Source organism: Littorina saxatilis, linkage group LG8, assembly GCF_037325665.1.
Source record: "Littorina saxatilis isolate snail1 linkage group LG8, US_GU_Lsax_2.0, whole genome shotgun sequence".
In the NCBI taxonomy this organism is placed as follows: Eukaryota; Metazoa; Mollusca; class Gastropoda; order Littorinimorpha; family Littorinidae; genus Littorina; species Littorina saxatilis.
Window position 1 is genome coordinate 29,734,018 of NC_090252.1, and position 15,038 is coordinate 29,749,055.

The following is a 15,038-nucleotide window of genomic DNA, read 5'->3' on the forward strand; positions in this document are numbered from 1 at the left end:
CGTCCAGATTGATCTGGTGGACTTTCGAAGTAGGCCTGATGGCGAGTTCTGTTGGATCCTGTATACATGCACGTGACCATTTTACCAAGTTCAGCTGGACTTATGCACTGAAATCATTTCAATACCTGAAATGAGTAAGCCTTAAAGTCATGAGTGACTCAAGATGAAATGGTTTTAACAACAATTATAAACCTTTGAACACATTATTTCCCCCAATTCCTATTTCCCCTAGTGAAAACTGGAATTCCCATCTCCACTGAAACTGGATTCCCGTTTGCACTAGGGCAAACTGGAATTCCAATCTTCACTAACAAATATCCAGTGGAGATGAGAATTCTAGTTTGCCCTAGTGCAAACTGGAATTCCAATCTCCACTAGTGCGATTCGGAATCTCACTGGATTCTCATTTCCACTGTGACATATATATATTTTGGTTTTTTTACCCTTGGAGGAAGTACATGGTCAGGCCAGGGGGGGGGGGGGAGGGGCAACAGGAAACCCCCCCAGGATTATGCCGCATGCCCTGCTGGGTACAGGCCCCAAGTACGATAGACAGGGAGGATTGATTGATTGACTGAGTTATTGGTTGGTTGGTTGATTGATTGATTCATTCATTCATTCATTGATTGATTGATTGGTTGATTTATTCATTGATTGATTGGCTGATTGTTAACGAACATGATAAAATATTCTCCCATTTTTCAGGTTTGATAAAGCAAATATTCGTTTTATGAAAACAAACGAGAGAGGTGACAAAGTGATATTTGCTTGTTAATCAATAAGCGCGGGTCAGGAGAATGTCCACAAGGTACATCCTTGTCATGGAATCAAAATTGACACTTCCCTTTTAATTATTGTGGTGGAGATCGATGCAAAAGCCTTGATTCAACCAGACTTAAAATTCGTCGGTCACGACCGTGAAATTAGATTCTGCCCTTAAGTTATCTAGCTTCGAGAATCTTATTTAAAATTGGTAAAGCCCAATTAAAGCCGCCTTTTCTCGTCTTTGGTGTGATGTCTTTGGAGCTACGTTGATATTTACGGCTTGGTGCAAACACACGCAATTTGCAATAGCTTTGGGAAATCGTTCACTGGAAGTACTCAATAATGATGCAACCCATTGATAAATGTGATCTTCAAAACATCACTCAAAACTGTTCGAATGAATTATAAGAAATGAAATACAAGGATTGTGATTTAAAAATCTAAAGAAAAACAAGAACAAAATTAATTTTGAAAAATGATTTTTTTCTGCAAGGGATTTAAACCCAAGTGTGCTTTCTCCAACGATTGAGCTGAGCTAACATGTAATGACTTTTTCTCCTCAGAAGTAAACATATTTTTTGTTTCTGCGAATATTACAAGGGAGTCTCAACACGGGTATCAGTGTCGACTTGTGGGTTTCTGAGTTTCTCCGTTCGTATTTGTGTACTGTACATTCTGTCGATCTCACTGTTCGAGGTAAGTTACGTTGATAACTGACCCTATACTCCCGTTCACTTCGTATCAGTTTGGAAAGTGTGACCAACATTATGTTGGCAGTCCATATACGGTCCTATAAAACAAAAGGGAGCCCGGAAGCAGGTCATGCAAGGTCGCGTTTGCCCAAGCAGAAGAATGTTCTGCATATCGCCAGTTTCTTTGAACGGTCAACCGCCACCGCTCAGTTCGTGCAACACGCAGTCGTTTGTTGCATTTTATATTAAGAGGTACACGATAACGTGCTATTGCAGATACAGCGAGTCGCATTGAAACCACAAATTGACGACTTAATTTATCACGTATGTGAAAAAGGGAAAGTGGGTCATACGGGTCCACGATCGCTCTGGGGTTGAATAAACCACGAGAACTGGTGTGTAATTTACGCATGCTAAAGCCATTCACACGAACTGTCATTTAATGCTGTCAGGCACAACAAAAAATGGTCAGTTTACAGTATCCCGACCGACCCTATTTTTTCGCGCGACCCTAGACTTTTTTTTGGCATTTGGGGGAGAAAAAAAAAAGGTCTTTGTTTTTTGGCAAAATAACTTAAAAAGATGTTTACATTTTTTTTTAAAATTAAAATTAAAAAAATCCCGACCTACCGACCCTATTTTTTTTGCCTATGTTACCTTAAACAGACTGTTTAATTTTGTTGGCCTTAAATGCTAGTGCAAGTGTGTTCCATAAGGTTAGAATTGCTTATTTCGTGAAAGATGTCATCGTTCTGTAAACCTTATCTGAGGCGGAGTGAGGCTTTTATACATGGTAAGTATGGGCTATATATTACTTCGATCACAGAATGCATAGTCCGTTGTGTTAGCATTATGTCAACTGAATGACATGAATACTAAATATTTTCCCACATTATTGTTTCAGATGGAGGAGTATGTACTGATGGATTTAACTGTAAATATAGCGAGCTCGATATTAGCGGCAACATTAAAATCGGAGCAAGTTTTGATCAGCTGCAACCCATTGCGTCAAGCACACCCCAAAAAGAATATATAAGTGCGGTAACAAGTTCAAGTACAAGTCAGGCCTTAAAGATGCAGTGCAGCTCACAGCATTGCTGAAGCAACTTTTTCTCTTTTTGTAGCAGATAAGAATTAAAACAGTCAAAGATATTCAAACAACGTTACCACAGATGATGACACATATCTTTGGTGTTGCCAGCCAAAGGAAACTGTATTGGTTTGTCAGTTCGCATCTGCCACCAAAATGACGTCATCAACATTTCTCGTAATCACATTCTGGGGCTAAAGACTGAGTGTGACATGCCAAAATGGAACCAAGTATCATATTTTACAATGTTCTTACGTTATCAAACAGAATGTGTGGACGTAAACTACCTAAAATAGAACCATTCCTTCTCTTCTCGACCCTAGTAGACTTCTATGTTGGCTAATAAGTTCACGTGCGGGAGATCATGTGAGGCTGATCGAGTCTTACGCTGTCTCCCTTGGACAATGATACTTCTTCTTCTTCTTCTTCTTCTTCTTCTTCTTCTTCTTCTTCTTCTTCTTCTTCTTCTTCTTCTTCTTCTTCTTCTTCTTCTTCTTCTTCTTCTTCTTCTTCTTCATGTGCCAAAACTCCCACGTTTACTCATGTTTTTGCACGAGTGGATTTTTACGTGTATGACCGTTTTTAACCCGCCATTCAGACAGCATACGCCGATTGCGGGGGAAGCATGCTGCTGGGTATTTTCGTGTTTCATAAAACCCACCGAACTCTGACATGGATGACAGGATCTTTTTCGTGCGCACTTGGTTTTGTGCTTGCGTGTAAGGCACTAGTAGGTCTGCACATAAGTTGACCTGGGAGATCGGGAAAAATCTCCACACTTAACCCACCAGGCGGCCGCGGCCGGGATTTTAACTCACGACCTTCGGATTAGGAGGCCGATGTCTTATTTGCTGCGCCACTGCGCCCGTCGGACAATGACAGATCGTTTCTTGCTGTCCAATACTGTTTCAGCACATGGTTCTTCTTTGCATGTTCCGGCCAATGATCTACTTTGCAAAATTCGATGATCTTGCTGCAGGTTTCGTCTGTGCTTTGCTTGAGTTTGATTTCGTCAATACTCTGGTCCGTCGCTAGAAGACTCTCAATAACTTGCTGGACATGCATTTGTGTCTCAAACTCCATTTGGCGATCCTGTTCAGCAGGAACACTCCCAGGAGCCCGAGACAGTGTGTCGGCAGTCGTGAGATTCTTTCCTGATGAGTAGATCACGTCGTAGGAAAAGTGCATCATTCTCATTCTGAAGCGTTGTATGCGCGGAGTCAACTCGTCCAGTAGCTTGGTTTGCATGAGGGCTAACAAGGGTTTGTGGTCTGTTTCAATCACGAATCTTGATAGTCCAACGAGGAAGTCTCTGAACTTTTCGCAACACCAAGTCATGGCAAAAGCTTCTTTCTCCACTTGTGCATATCTTTGTTCCGTGCTAGTGAGGGCTCTTGATGCATAGAAGACGGGTCTCCATTCGTCTTCTTCCTTTTGTAGAAGAACTCCTCCCGTGCCAAAGGAAGATGCATCTGCTGACAATTTTGTTGGCTTCGCAGGACTGTAATGAGCAAGCACTGGTGCCGCGGAACTCAGCTGCTGCTTCAGAGTTTGAAATGAAGATTCCTGTTTCTCATTCCAGATCCAATCATTGTCTTTGTGTAGAAGTTGTCGGAGGGGTTCTGTTGTCTCCGCGAGGTTTGGAGCAAACTTTCCAACGTGGTTTACCATGCCCAGAAAGCGCCGTAACTCTGTGATGTCTGTTGGCTTGGGAAAGTTGGTAATGGCTTCCACTTTCGCGGGATTGATCTCAATGCCTTCCGGTGAGATGAGATGACCTAAGAGACTTGACAGTGTGGAGTGAGAAGGCACACTTTTCGTTGAGTGTGACGCCTGCCTCCTTGAGTTTCTGCAGAACCATCTTGAGTCTCTGGTCGTGTTCTTCTTGGTCTTTCCCAAAAATGAGAACGTCGTCAATGTCAACAATGACACCCGGTACCCCGGCGAGGATGTGTGTCATCTCTCGATGAAAGATTTCTGGGCCCGAACAGATCCCGAAAGGTAAACGCTTGGTACACACGATTGGGGGATAAGGCACTATGCGGCAGGTCTGCACATAAGTTGACCTGTGAAATCGAAAAAACTCAATTGGAGTTGCAGGCGCTGATGTGTCGCAAACAAACGCCTTTTTATCAATAAATAATAATAACAATAAATAGCTTTTCTTTGGCGCGAGTCCCAGCAATTGGCTCCAGGCGCTTTACTACAATTTCATTCGGCTAACTTGAACAAACGAGCAAACTGAATTTTAATGAATCATTCATTCGCCATTGTGACTTCCTGACAAGCGGTCGAATATTCCATTGTGGAGAAAAGTGCAGTGCACATACATTTTTTTTGTATCTCTTATTTTCCTCATAGGAGCCTTGTAAGTGTACAAGAGGAGATACAGTACGAATAGCCCGTGCGTTGAGCAGAGAAAGTAGGTCATTTTAAGCTGACAACTTTTGTGCAGCCGAATTGGAGTTTTACTCTATTGCCTAGTCAGTCTACGGAAAATGGCACCATAACCAAGGATTTATTGCTAAAGAATTTCTGTTTTCAGATTCATGTTCTGCTATGTTTGTAGTATGTCTGGTCAAAAATCGAGAAAAATATAATTATTTTTAAAAAAGTTATCAAGTGTGTTTGTCAGTGTGTATTTTGTCACAAAGCGATTCTACGTTTTTTACATTGTCTGAACTGTTTTGACACCACGAACATCAAATATAACATGCAAGTCACAGTTTATGATTACAATATAAAAAAATGTCTAAGATATTAAAAATCAAAAGGTCAAGGTCATTGGGTCATAAGGTCAAATTTGTTGTTTATGCGTGAAGTGAAGGCTGTGTAATCATTTTCAGCAGCATAACAAATATTTTTTTTTATACACGCACTAAACACACACACACACACACACACACACACACACACACACACACACACACACACACACACACACACACACACACACACACACACACACACACACACACACACACACACAGGGGAAATTCCAAAGTAATTGGTACACAAGGTCATATTTATTGTTTTCAACTAAAAGTAGAATACTGTACTCATTTTAAACCAAACATCATCTTTGTGAAGGTTTTGTTCTACAAAAACATAAGTATTCCTGTACAGGAGAATGTAAGCGCACTCAAGCAACATGTAAAAAGGCCACAAAGTTTGCAGTGTAAACTAAGAAAAGGAAGATGAATGATGTCAGGAAGTCGCTGGATAGTCTACCGCGTGACAAGGGAGCAGGGTATACAAAAGCAAACCATTCAAACACAAGCAATGAAACAACAAACGTAAACAAGGCAATTGATTAGATAAAGCATCACATAATCAAATAATCGACAACATTTTAAATTCAAAGCACATAACTCCAACATCATTACACAAACATTGCACAACATTCATAAACATTATTGACCAATAATGTATTCACAGCATTAGTCATGCATTGGTCGACTGCAGAATTGAGCATCAAAGCAGTCATAAAACACTCAATGAATGCATTCACTGAATACAAATATCTGTGAACACATTCCGTAATCAGAAAAAAATCAGGAAACAACAGGAATGATAATAATGATGTCCCTTGAAAAACATCTCACAACATCAGTCACTGTCATAGAAATAAAGAAAGGCTCCAATACACATTTGTACATTTGAAAAACATCTCACACCGGTCACTGTCATAGAAATAAAGAAAGTCTCCAATACATATTTGTACATTCTCCAAAGAGCAATGCTAGTTGTTCTCTTAATCATCTGTCTGTAGAAAGGCCTGCCCAACATCGATCCGTCCTGCGTACAACATGGTGACCGGCTTGGAAGCTCTGGTAGACATCCTTGTGAGTTTCTTTCAGCTGCAGCATGTCCTGGAGATACAGGTGGAGGGATTTGGTGTAGAGGTTGTGCCCTGCTGCTGCCATGAAAGGCATCATTTCATGGACAGTGGACAGATGCAGGTCCCAGTTTCCTGTGCGTTCAGCTTTGAGGAACTTGCGCAGAATGTCAACCATGTCCATGTACTGAATCCACAGTGCAGCTGTGGGGTGGCACTTGAGGGTTTGCTTTTGGCGTTCTAGTTTTAGCTGAATCGATGCGATTGTCTCATCAACGCAAACTTCTCCTAGCGGGATAGCTCCACTCATCAACAAGTCCCACATGTTGGCTGCACGGGCAAGGTCCCCATCAGGCTCCTCACATGAGACAGGAGCATCTTCATTTGCTGATGGCGCGATATCATCCACTGTCCCAGCAATTTGCACATCTTCTGGTACATCTGTGCTATCAATTTCCTCAATGGAGACGTCACTTAGTGTCACATCCAGGTCTGGGAGTGGCAGAGAGATTTTGAACGTTTGTGAGGTCAGGAGTGCGTTCAGAGCCGAGTCAACCAGAAAGTGGCCTCTAACTGCTCGGGACACTGCCTTGCCTTGAAGCATGTAGTTGACAGCTGTTGGTGCATATGTCAGTTCTAGCACCTCCTGCAGACCGCTGCCCTCCATCAAACGTCCAATGCAGCCCAAAAAGCTCATTTCCATGTGAAAACCTCCAAGCCTTAGAACAATGGAGGCCAAGTCAGCATCATCAGGTTTGTTGGCGACGATCTCATGGGCTTTCCAAAATAGGGGCTGGTCGAAAGTGAGCACTGGAGTCGAGCCATGTCTCTTTGCTTCTTTCGCCGTGAACAGCAGTGTAGAGTGAATGCAAGTCAGATCACCAGGGTTCATGTCGATCATTGGCAAGAAGAAAACGCTCGACTTACCAGGGTGACGGTCGTTGTGGACAGCCTGCATCCTTCCAGACCATGAAGGTCTTACAGGCTTCAGCGGCCACACCACCTTCCACAAGACATCAAGGTGTATAGATGGGTCAACAGCTCGCAGGTTTTCTAGTTCCCTGTATGTAGTGTTCCCAAAGTGAACTGCCTTTGACTGGAAATACACGATGTCAATTGTTCCCTTTTCTTTTGAATCTTTGGAGGTGACATCCAACCTAGGAATAGGCGTTGTTCGTCGTGTTCCAGGAGTTGTGGTAGCAATCATTCCCATACCATGGAAAGAATTGTATCCATCCAAGGTACAGGAATTGTGATCCACATTGTCAGCCACGTATTGTAGAATCACATTCTTGGCACATCCTGGAATATCTGTACTTTGGGACACAGCTGCATTTGCCTCAAATCTCTGCACCTCTGTGTAGGAAGACGAGAAGCCCATCGCATTCAACACATCGATCAGATATCGGGAGCCAAAATGGTGGTGCATTTGGACTCCAAGTCCAATTTGAAGTGGGGCGATGACAACCCTAGGTCGAGCTGCCTGGACAATTGCTTGTCCCACAGATGCAATTTTATTGTCAGCATCTTTTTCGCTGAAAATCAAACGCAGGAAAAGCTGAAGGGACTGGGGAACAAAGTCCAGGTTGTACGCCCCTGAAGAAATATCCTCTGATGTTGGATATTCCTTGTTTGTCGTTGCAGAAGCAGCTTTTATTTCATTCTTTATCAGTGCTGCAGCAGCTTTCACCAGCTTCAGTTTTTCACTTTCGTCGTCATTAGTCTTCGGAGAACTGTAGAAATCATGAAGAATGGATTTAGCTGTTGTGCGGAATGTTACAACATTAGACTTGCCCAGAATGTTCGCTATGATGATTTTTTCACCAAATCTCTCCAAGAGCTTTTCCTTCATCCATTTGGTGGTGTAACCAACCCCTCCACTGAACTCTTGCATTTTCTGCACAAGCTCTCCGATGGTGATCTGTTCGTCATCGTGGTTAATGAGATATTCTGCTGTTTTCTCAAAAGCTTCAAGTTTTTCAGTGTCCGGTGGTCTACCCACACTTCGGCTTGGAGCGTTTGTCAGTGCGTATGCACCTGGCTTGTCATTATAACGTTTGGGAATTGACAGACCAAGCGCTCTGAAGTTACAGTTACAAGTTATATGGTACACAGCATCTGCTGCATGCAGGTCTCTTGCAAATTCAAGCTTTCCCTTGACGATATCTGCCCACTCATCATTTCTTTCGTCACATTTTTTCAAAATTTCAGTTTGTAAAGATAATGTTCTGACTCTGTATGCCTCATCAGGTCCACGTGTTTTGGAAAGATTTACCCGAGTCCCACAGAAAAAGCAGCAACTTGCAAAGTCAAATCTGTGTTGCTTAGATCGTGTGCTTCGCTCTCCAAGCTCAGTCTTATCGGTATCTCTGTTTTGCTGTCTTAAGTCTTTCTCGATATTATTGTCGTTGGTGTAATCCCTTCGACACTCGATATGCACCCTTTGACCAACTGTAGGCTGAACGGTTCTGTTCTGTCTTCTCTGGCTCGAATCCTTGATTCCTGTATCAACAAACAAATAACATTGCTCACTACAAACTCTTTTTTATAGACATTTCAACAGAAGCACGCAATTTGTTAACCGGCTATGACCCCACACACTTGCTTTGATAAGTCTCACTGGATGACACCCAGTAATACAACAAACTACAAATACAGCACAACATGTAAAAGAACACCAAAGGGAAAAAACAACAAAAGAACAAAAACAAACAAAATAAAAAAGGACATAAAACAAACAAACAAACAAACAAACAAACAAACGTTATAGTATACAGAACACTAAGAAACTCAAATTTATCATAAGAATTGAAACAAATCAAGAGAGAGAACATACTTGCACATCCTTTCTTTCCCAGGGTATTAAACTCGACGTCACATGGTTCGTTGCATATTGGACAGGTTTTTAATGGATCATCCATTGTGGTAGCCTTTGAAGTGCTGTAAGTAAAATAGTTTTCATGAACACAAATTTGTAATGTTCAACATTGATAACAGCACCACCATTAAATACCACAATAATATATAGTGCGTCCTGCATGTTACTTATGTAATCAGTTGATTCTAGAGGAAAACAACTAAAACACATGAAAATATGAATTTTGACTGGAATGTTCAGCCATACAAATCCTTGCTAAAAGAGAGTTTTTCAGGCGGCAGTACAGACAGTAAAACCTTCAGTTAAAGTATTTTATGGAATAGTCAAACCAAAACTAACCTTCATTGTTTTAAAGTTGTAGATGACCACAAATAAACGTCCATGCAGCTCTGGTGTATCACAAAGACTGAAGTGAAAAACTGCTTCAAATAATCAAACTGTGAAGATTCCAGCAAGATGGTATCAAAGACAGGCTGTGCTGTCAGACCAGAGTTATGGTGAGAGCATCCGGCGAGCGCGCGGTCACGGCGATCAGATTACTGATAGCCAGCCTCCCTTACCCTCTATCCAGGAACCCCCTCATTCCCCCCTCTTCCTGCTGCAGAATGGCAGGCGAGTGATGCCATGATCTCTCTGTATCCAACTTTTAATCGATCATATCTCGGCCGTGCGATCTTCAAATGGAGTCGAATTATGTATGCATGTTAAGTGTTCCATGCTGAGCGCAGCCATTATAAAATAAATTCTTTAGGATTTAATCCTTAGTCTCCGGCAGAATGACTGATCAACTATTCCTTAGCAAAACTCCGGTACTGAGCGAGTTAATTACTTTCACATGTGTTGCTGAAGCGAGCTTGGCTGGCCCTGAGAACCCGAATGACCACAGAGGGGCCTTTGTTCTAGTCCCCCCCTCCCCTCCCGCAACTGGACTTTACCCCCCACGTAGATATATAGGAAATGATTCGAGTTGGAGATTTTAGGATCTTCTTTGCCCTACCTTTTCTTGTAATGTTTTAATCACATCGACGGTTTTTGGATGCAACACATAACGTCCTTTTTTGTTTTAAGACCATCTTTGTTAAGTTTTACAGGCAGTTTTTTATTAAGGTTTAGTGTTCTTTTTTACCCTCTCTTTCTTTTTCCACCCCCTTCTTTAGGTTGTTGATTACTAGGCTTGGCGTTTCCTGCTGCTATGCTCACAAACGTATATCTCTCCCCCTCCCCCCCCCCCCTCTCTCTCTCTCTCGCTCTCCGCTCTCTCTCCTTTATTTTGCCTTCTTTTCCTCGATATTCCTTTTATCCGTATATTCAAAAATTGTTTTCATTTATTCAGTAGAATGTAGGCTTTAGGTTAATCATATATATGGCTAATACTAATGTACAAAGACGATTGAGACTTGTGGTGTGTGCAAACGGTTTTTGTTACGGCAATGGCCGTTGGTGCTTGGAGCACGAGTTGGTTTTGCGGGTCAGTTTTATGGGCATGGATTTGCCGTTTGATATGAACGTCTTGTGTACGTTTTGTGAACTGAAGAGAAAGAAGTATTGGTGTGTGTGACATAATTGCTCAGTCTTTGAGAGACAGTTGGTTATAGGAAGTTTTGCAGTTCGTCTGCGTTTGTGTCTACCTACAAGTGTTTGGTATCTACGGATACGTTGTAAGCCGGTTTGTCGTTTAATGACATATGTGTGTACATCATTTTTCATGTGGGTTTCAAGTTCTTAATAGAAGAGCTTTGGTGTATATTTGAGGAGTTTAACTTCAGCAGGCTCGGGGCCCTCCACCTCCCCTCCCTTTTGCTCCCGCGCTGCCAGAGCGATCGAGATTCTCATTGGTCCCGCTAGGGTGGCGAGGGAAGAAGCCCCGTTAGCTATAAAAGCCGCTGTCCTCATGAGGTCAGGGGGGATGATGATGATGATGATGATGATGGAACTTTATTTTTCAAGGATAGATGTTTAAGGCGACGCCTTTTCTTACAACCGGTCCTCAGTACTTCTAATACAAATGTCTAATAAAAGGTAGGTAGGGAGGTACAGTGAGCTGGGTTAAAGTTGCGATGCAATCTTTCCCCGGCTGTGCTTGGTGCCTTTCCCCGGAGTTGCGTGTGGTTTTGCTGGTATGTGAGCCTTAGTGTCTGACCTAATAAACCACGTCCTCGATACGCGGCTCCAGTCCCACTTGCGATCGTGAACAGTGGAGAGATACATTGAGCGGGGTAAAAGGTGCGGGAACCTATGCCCTATGCTTGGTGCCTTTCCCTGGAGTTGCGTATGGTTTTGTTGGTATGTGTGCCTTAGTGCCTGACCTGATAAACCACGTCCTCAATACGCAGCTCCAGTTCCACTTGCAATAGTGAACAGTGCGCGCTGTTCACTCTGTTTCCACAAGGCTAATGAGTAATCAGAGTAGTGCGCGCTACTCTAAGGTTACCAACAAGCAGTGATCGAGCGGCGTCCGGCTCGATTTTGTCCAGGCCCCGAACCCCTGCCCAATTTTTCCTGCAGATTAGGACTTAGGTTTTGTTTTGGAGAGTAAGTTAAGTCACCAGGGTACCAGTACGGGTCATGCCCGATTTTTCAGAATTTATTTGTTAGTTGAGAAGGAAAGACTATTAAAGCCAACCTAGATTCTTTTTAGATATATTTTCTATGGAAGAACCCATGTGTGTTTTATGATGGTTGTTCAGTTTGGTCTGAATACAATTTGGAATCTTACTACTGACACTCTTGTTGATTTTACATTTTGTTGTCAGAAGTATTCTGTTCGTCTGTTCGTCTGGTGCGTGTGGTTTGCCGAATGCCATCCGGCCTGACAAATGCCTTTTAAAAACACATGCACGGTAACATCTATGATCTCAGTTGGACACACGGACAGTTCATGTTTCCGTGAAGCTACCACCGCTCGGCTTTACACCATCAAGATGAGTTTCTGTCACTAATTGTTTGTTTGTGCACTTAAAAGACCGTTGGGTCGATATATTTGTGACTGCCATGGTAACGTATTGCTTTGTCAATAACAAACGTTCGACTGACTGACAACTAATTACCTTTCTTGTTTTTTTAATTCTTTTGTAACGTTGGCAGTCTACGTTTGTTTTTGGTCCAGTAGTTTTCTCTGAATCCCTCCACACATACATGCAGGCAGACAGACACCCACACATACACCACCACCCTCTGGCCGCTCGTCTCGGGGAAAAAAAAGCATGTCTATACTATGTATATGAATATTCATTTCAAGAAAGGTAACCGCGTCATGTTGGTGTGCCGATAGCTGATAGACGCACCGTAGGGGCTTCAGGCCAAAATATAAACATTTCTGATCAACATCATGTCTTTATAATTGGTAAACCCGGTTTCCCCTTTTGTACACACTGACAGCATCGATGAGTACGGCTTCCAGTGAGTAGCAGACGAAGTAAAGCGGAACTAGTTGTTTATCCTGATGTATTCCCGAACTGTCTGATACCAAAAGGCTTATTCTCAAATGGTCTTCATCATGGCCGCCAATGCTTACCTGGCGATGGTCGATAGAGATACACTCAAGAAGACAAGTTTTCACCTTGGGACGGAAGGATAGACTTATGCAAGGCTATTCCTGTTGAGAGCGAAGTTCGCTGACATTCTGCTCGCAGCATGCTGAGTAAACGTCTTCTAGTCCTTTAGAAAGTGTGTGTTTGAGAGATAACTAAGCACAGAAGGAATGGTGTCTTTGATTGAATCTTGATTGTATTTTAGAGACTGAGTCGTGGTGGCATTGGCACTATATGTCTGAAAGCGAAGAATCATTCAAACATTGACACGCCTTGACGCCATCAGTGAAGTTTTTGACGTCTAGTCGGATGTAAGAAAACAGAGTTTGTCATTGCATTGGGTCATATGATATAATATGAGACAAAGACTCAAATACTGAAATAGACTCAAAATCAGTGTTTACGCTTATTCAAGTTTGCCTTCAAGTTATTGACTGCATATTTGGTCTTCAGAGCCAAATACTAATAGACGTTGTTCGGAAATAAATCTGTCAGGATTAATAATAATAAAGTGTATTTATATTGCGCCTATCCCTTACAAAAAACAAAAATATTTGGCTCTAAGCGCATTACAACATGTGAAGGACTTGGTACAATCAAGTCTGACAAGTACAACAGCACAATATACAGTCGGTCTCTTAGGTAAAAGCAGCTTCGACAGTTAAACACTTCTACTAAAAGATCCTCTAACAATTTACAAACATAGTTAAAGAACATCGAGTTAATAGGAATTAAAAAAAAAGGTTCTTATAATAAAACTATCTAGCGAACGACGAAGAAGAAGAAGAATAAAACTATCAATGTCAATGTATAACAAGTCATTCAACGTAAATGGCCAAAGAACAACAATAAAACAATGGTGATAAAACAGTTATACTCAATGGCTAATAACGAGGCAGAGTTAAATAGTATCGACACAAGATTAAAACAAAACATATTTCTGGAGACGAATTAACAACAATAAAGCAATGGTGATAAAACAGTTTTACTCAATGGCTAATAGCGAGGCAGAATTAAATAGTATCGACACAAGATTTAAACTAAACATATTCCTGGAGACGCATTTAATAATTATACATGTATCAAATAATCAATGTACAAAATACAGCCCTCGCAAGCAACCCGCCCCCAGCCGGCCCACAGCGCGCTACGATGGCAAGCGACCCCTCTCCTTAATGTGGCAAATACTGAACAGTGCACACAACCAATTACTCGCATATACTCGTGTCGCTCACTCGCACACACACACAAACACACACACGGACAACATCGAATCACTCGCACAGGCTAGGGGTTGAAGTATTCCCGGAAGAGGTGTGTTTTTAGAGAGGACTTGAAGGAAGGGAGAGAGGTAGAAAGGCGGACAGACATGGGCAGAGAGTTCCAAATAGAGGGAGCTGTGTAGGTAAAGGCGCGCTTGCCGAAAGCGTTCAGTTTGACGCGTGGGACAACAAGGTGCCCTGCGTCAGCGGATCTGAGGTTGCGTGTGGGGACGTGTGGCTTTAAGAGCGAAGACAGGTAAGAAGGGGCAGAGTCTTGAAGGCTACGGTAACACAGGGTAGCTATTTTATATGTAATGCGTGCTTTGATTGGTAGCCAGTGAAGGGTCATGAGGAGAGGGGTGACATGGTCGCGCTTGCGCTTGCGCAGCACAAGACGTGCTGCATTGTTCATGATGCGCTGTAGGCGGTCTAGCTTGGCGTCTGGGAGGCCGGCTAGGAGCGAGTTGCAGTAATCCAGTCTCGACAAAATAAAAGCCGAAACCAGTGTCTTGGTTGCGTCGAGGGAAAGAAGGTGTCTGATTTGGCTAATCCTCCGCATTTCAAGAAAGGCGGTTCTGCAGAGTGAGTTGATGTGGGCGTCCATTGACAGGTTACTGTCAAGGTGGACACCCAGGTTTTTTACTTTGGTGCTGAATGTGACTGTGGTATCAGAAAGGGTAAGACTGGATGTTTCTGAAAGAAGCTTTAACTTTGATTGTTTGCCAACTGGCATGATCTCTGTCTTATCATCATTCATCTTGAGCTTGTTGACTGTCATCCACTGTTTGATGGAATCGCTGCATGATTCTATTGACTGCACTAACTCTGTAAACTGTTTGGTGTGTGCGGATTTTTGTAGTTGAGTGTCGTCTGCGAACATGTGGTACAGGACATTGTGGTGCTTTATGACTTTGCTTAACGGCTGCATGTACATAGTGAATAACACTGGGCCTAACACAGATCCTTGTGGGACACCATACTTT

The 15,038-nt window shown here is 42.5% G+C and overlaps 1 protein-coding gene across 2 annotated transcripts in view; it reads left to right on the forward strand.

Annotated features, from left to right (window-relative positions):
- The first annotated feature begins 12,567 nt into the window (after nucleotides 1-12,567).
- The window catches only part of LOC138973268 (ankyrin repeat and SAM domain-containing protein 3-like), a 48,683-nt gene continuing 46,212 nt past the window's right edge, over nucleotides 12,568-15,038 (forward strand). The window contains exon 1 of one of the 2 annotated variants that reach the window (XM_070345989.1): nucleotides 12,568-12,903. The gene's annotated coding sequence lies outside the window, so the exon portion shown is untranslated. Of the gene's footprint in view, nucleotides 12,904-13,007; nucleotides 13,105-15,038 lie in introns of those variants that run through there. The other variant, XM_070345990.1, reaches the window with a different exon arrangement.